Raw genomic sequence first — 6,000 nt, forward strand, 5'->3', positions numbered from 1 at the left:
TTCAACACTTTGAACTTATCATGCTTTGAATTGGCAAAAGCTATTTATGTCCGGTATGGAACCAGTCTACGATTGACAAAGGGACTTAATTTAGTTAAAAAGTGTGTAATAACAGAATGAAATCGGTAATTGGCCAATGGACTATTTCCAAATGCAACACATTACAGTCATAAAAGAATTATTAACAACGTGTGCATCTTTAAAGAGTTTGGATGTGTTTTAAGATAATGAAATATATATAATGCATGCCAATTTGATAAAATTCATTATTCTGCAGTGTGTGCTAACAAGAATTATTGGATTAAGAGCATGGGTTTATTTACAAAGCAAAAGAAGCACGTCATATTAGAATAATTGACAAACATTAAAATTAGAATTTACCTTGATATTATCTAAAAAAAAAAGCCAAACGAAGCAGGATGCAAGCATTGGGATTTTAAGTGAAAAATAGCTTTCAGATGCAGCTTTCACTTTACACTGAAAAAGTTATAATAAGTCCCTTATCAAAAGGCAAAATCAAAAGTCCAAACACATCAAACGAATGGAAAGCGACTGTCATATTCCTGAATTTGGAACAGGCATTTCCTTATGTGGAACTTAGAACTCTGAACTCTTGAAAGCAACAACTTGAGACTCAACTTGGTTCAGTATTTTATCATCATTGGTAAATATTATCTATTGTGTCTACAAGTTGTGCCGAACGGAAATGCACACAGATTTAAAACGTCACAGACCCACAAAAGTGTTACCACCGAATTCTCTGCTCGAATGATGTAAGAATATAATGAATTTTAAATTGTTTAAATGTAGGACACCTTTAATCAACATGAGGTGCTCAGTGTTGTTTTACTGTTTATATAAAAAGACAGGCCAAATTATTGAAAGCAATAGTTTATTTAAAAAGTTGTCTAATCATAGTAGAAAACAAGGTGACTTCAAACGTAATTAAAAGTAATTAGTAGTAGCTATGTACAACCGTACACAGGATAATTACTGTTTTCCACTTAAAATAAAGTTAACAATTGAAACTAGTTTTCACTTTTATAGTATTAGAATACAAATTTTAAGAAAAAAGGATTTACATGTGAAAAAACTTCAAGTTATATTTTGCACACAAGAAAAAGATGCAAAAACCGCAAAAACCTAAGAAACGGGAGGATGAAATAGGATCGAAACGCTATAATTGGAAAGATTGGGAAAAGCAGCATAATCAAATGACTGGATTAAGTTTTAATAGATTGTTTGATGTGTATCAGAGAAATGAAAATGTGCGTGTGCGCAATTCAACAGAGATTGAAAGCATTCAGAAAGAGATAGAAAAAGTTGCAAAAACAAACCGTAAGCAGGTAGATGCTTTGCGAGAAGACTATCAAGTCATGATGGCATATGCTTATGTTTATAAACTACATTCGATTGGTCAGGATCCAGACAATGATGAATTACCATTAATGAGGAAGCGTGTGAAAGTCCCTAAGCCAGGTCAGTCTAAACCAAAAGACCCCGACCTCCAAGAACTGCCGAAAGATATCTTAAGTTATTACGATGAAAGGCCAACATCAATTCGGTTTCCGCCAGTTGCACGGAAATGGCGACCTGCATCCTTCAGTGGTAACGCACACGAAACAGAACCATCGGAGTTCGGGATAACCGACCCCTACCCAACATTTACACCAGAGGACATAGCTGCTCTTCAAGCAGAAAAACGATCTACAAAAACCAATGAAGTTTCCAGCCAACATATAAAGCTACCTCCGATTGGAACTCTAACATTAAAACTAGCAAACTGGCAAAATTTTGGTAACCAAAGATTACACAATCAAAACAGAAAACCAGTGAGAAATGCAATGTCAGAACCACCATCAAGATGGCGCGGCAGAGAGCCACAAGTCAATAATGCACAGAAAAATCGTCCGAAGTCGTATGTGCCTGTCACCGGAATCGCCTGTAAAACGCAGGTTAATACAAAAAGATTCTTTGAAAACGAGGCCAAGAAAGCGTTACCAAAATTCACAGCAACTCATAGACGGGTTCAGGAATTGCAAAGAATTCTTCGGAATATTTCAAATCCTATGAATGATGTCATTGACTCTAAGAAAACAACTTCTGCTATTTTAAAAGACTATAGAATAAGACAAAATGAACTTCAAGTCAAAAAGGGTCCAATAAAGGTACCACAAATGGAACAGAAAACAGATACCCCAAAGGCTAAAATGTTTCAAAATTGGATAACGGGAAACGAGAATCAGTGATCAAAATTAGAAAAATGGTAATTAATTATTTTATTGTTAATTGTGATTTATTGAAATTTATTCCAGAGACATGTAACTAATTTGCATTCACAAGTGAAGGGAAAATATCATATCCGTTGATTGTTGTATTTTTTAAGAGCAAAGTTGGACTGCAAGAATGGCTCGTATAGTGGATAGAAGCTTTGTAAAATTAAATTTTAAACAAAATTGAGAAAGTGACAAAGGATATATATATTGACACATCGATTCGGCAGGTGCATGACTGGCGAGTTCGTAATAAAGTAGACATTTTGGCTATTTTAAAGTGACAAATGCTGTATGTATTATATACCTGTTATCAAAATTGTGTTTTTTTTTAAATAGAAATGTAAACGTATAAATAAATATTATTAATAGAAGAATACAATTCATTAGAAGCTGAACCGACCGTGCAAGCGCTGTATAGCCAGTCCGCATGGCGGTTGAATACTTCCATCATTGTTAGAAGCTGAGTGCTGCACCGTTATTCAAGCATCTTAAAGTCGGTGACTGCTTATTGATAAAAAAAAAATTTAAAAGTAATAATATCAGAGACATATACATGATATATATTTGATCGAAATTGGCAACTCAATTAATTTTCATATTATCTATTACACGCGACTGTGTCATTTTTCAACCCCTAAGCCGAGTAAACAAAACAAGTTCATCTAGCTTTGTCGATCAAAGTAAAGAGTCCGTTTGGCTGAATGTGCGGGATATATTAACACCTTTACAACCACATCCTGTCAGAAAAGAAACGTTTAAAAATTCTCCAAGAACCATAAAGCAATTCTTTGAGGTGTTTGGATGTAGCATGTTGCAATTATGAATATCAGTCCCTCTCCAACATACATTTACCATTGTTTTGTATTACATCCGATTGCATTGAGTGTGTAGCATATTGTAATATCTTTGATTAGCTTGCTTGCTAGCTGAACAATGGAGTCATTATAAGGTAAGGTAAATTATACCCTTCTTTCGAAGTAGCATAGTCCTACAGACAGATATATAGTGTATCTTTCGGACTAGTCTACTCTTAAAGGGTGACTTCAGCTAACAAGCAAGCTAGACAAAGAAAGTACATTACGCTACACACTCAATGCAATCGGCTGTAACATTTTTAATTTTCCCCACTTAATTCCAGTCGACCCTTATTACTGGATCTACCTATTGCATTAAGTTCCAACTCTTGTAATGAACAATGCATGAACTATACTGAGCCAATAAAGTTTAGCAACAAAAATGTGAAATTTTATTTGATTACAAAATCATAGCAACATATAATTTTGATAATAACAAAATGGAATTATAACATGTCATCAGAAATACCATGAATGTTTATCACTCACATTCATGAGGATTTTCTTTGTATGGAGCGGGAGGGTCAAAATGCGGAAATGAGTATAGTGTTATTCAAAATCAATTTTGCCCTAAGTGTACCAATGAAGGATTGGGAGGCACACCAGCAGCTGCCCTTAGTCAATGCACTACTTTTGTGGCCGAAAAAAAAACTTGTCACGTGTTGACGCAAAGCGAAGATAGCGGTCCTCCCTTGAAAATAGTTGTTTTGGTCTACGAGATATCGACCTATCCTGTGCAGTTGCAATTTGTCGATATCTGTTTGTTATTCTCTAAACTGTTGCCTTATACACATTAAATCGAGCCACGATGTCAGCAACACTCATTCCGGCATCAACCATTTCAAGAGCTTTCTGACGGTCAGTTTCGGGGAGGCCTGGTTGACGCCCCATGCAATTTCTTCAAACGTGTACATGTGTTTTTCTTACCAATGGTGTGTTTCTGAACGTAAGTGAAAAAGAAACCCCGCGTTTTAGAAGGTAAAACATCAATTACACGTGCAAAGCTGAAATGGCGCGAAATCAATCACCAGGAAAAAAGTACGACTGTTTTGAATTACAGGTAAAACTAAGGATTATGTCTGACAATGATGTTTAAATAAAAAATTTCCAGGAAGAACAAAAAATTTAAAAAAAAAAAAGTGTTGCTAAACTTTTATGGCTCAGTATATTTGCCACTTGGTCCAAACAATAATCAATTAATAAATAATTTTCACTATATTTTTTCGCGTATTAAGGTTCATGTGGACCCTATGGTTAAAATGGCCGTATTTTCACCTCAAAATTTACTCTGAGTACAGACAAACCTGCGCATCTGTAAATTTTTCCAGGCATAGCATGCCCTAGATAAAAGAATTTTAAATATGTTTTATGTTTTAGAAATAAAAACGTACCAGGATTTTGCCGTGCACTTTTTTTCATTCCTCCAGAAGGTGCCAAAATAAACTAAGTTGGGAAACAGGTTTGAGAACTTCCCCACAGGTAAAAATTAAAGTGAGCATTTTTAACTGACATCAGGGGCATGTCCAGGATATTTGAAAGGGGGGGGCGTAGAATAAAATATTTAGCCGAGCGAAGCGAGGCGAAAATTTTTTTGGACCTTTTTTGGCTTAAAAACATAAAATAATAGAGAATTGCACTAATGTAACGGTTCCTGACTTGGAGCATGTATATTTTATAGTTAAAGTGTCAGGGTGTGACATTTTTTATGCCGAGTTTTCTTCATTAATTGTCTATGGTATATTAAAATGATTGGATGGATCTTAACAGCAGTAGACCAATAACGAGAAATTCTAAACTCAAGGGTATAAGGAGTAACTTAACATTTCAATACCTAGGCCAGGATTTTATGAACGAGAGGCGTGATTACGGTTGAGGGTCCATGGGGAAGCTCAGAAGCTCCTGAATTTCAACAATTTAGCATCTAGTTTTGTTTTTGACATCGACATCTTTCCGAATTCTTTATCACATCAACAAAACTGGATACTAATCGCAGAGTCGAACACGCCGGACTCCGAGAAACGAAATTTTACGGTTGATGATGACCCATCAAATTGGGGAATCCGTATAAAAAGAAAGAAATCAGAGTATGTGTTTAATTAATGAATATGATAAATTGCCATCATTCAATACAATACTAGCAGATTATAACGATAGTTTTTTTTTTTTTTTTTTTTTTTTAAAGGGGGGGCGTACGCCCATTACGCCCTTACCTGGACCCGCCCCTGGACATGGACATTAGATGGACAATAGATACCTGACAATAATTGGTTATTTAAACTGTACTTGAGTGGACCATATCAAGGTAAACTAAACTGTTTGTTAATTTTATCATCTTCTGCAGAGACGAAAAAAAGTGTACGGCAAAATCCAGTTAAGTTATGAATTTTCTAAATCATACATTGCATTTGAATTCTATTTATCTAGGGCATGCTATGCCTTAAAACTTTTCCAGATGCACAGGTTTGCCTGTACTCAAAGAAAATTTTGAGGTGAAAATACGGCCATTTTAGCCATAGGGCCCACATGAACTTTAACACATTCCTTTCTTGTAAATTTTGACCGATATGGTTTTAATTGTTAACAAAGTTCAAGTTCATATGGTTCTTAAAATACATGCATACAGAAAAAAACATAATGATATCAACGGGAATTTTATTTAGTTTGCGAGTGGATCGGTTCAATTTACATATATTACCTCTAGAAAAAAAGGTGTTTAATCCTGCAATTTCCGTGAATTCGTTTATTTAATGAATGGCTATTATCTATTTTGAAAATATTGAACCATAAAACTAATTTTTGACTCTTCACCATATGCATTGAATAATCCGCGAAGCGGATTATGTAAAATGTGAAGAGTCAAAAATTAGTTT

Source organism: Mytilus edulis, chromosome 1, assembly GCF_963676685.1.
Source record: "Mytilus edulis chromosome 1, xbMytEdul2.2, whole genome shotgun sequence".
Lineage (NCBI taxonomy): Eukaryota > Metazoa > Mollusca > Bivalvia > Mytilida > Mytilidae > Mytilus > Mytilus edulis.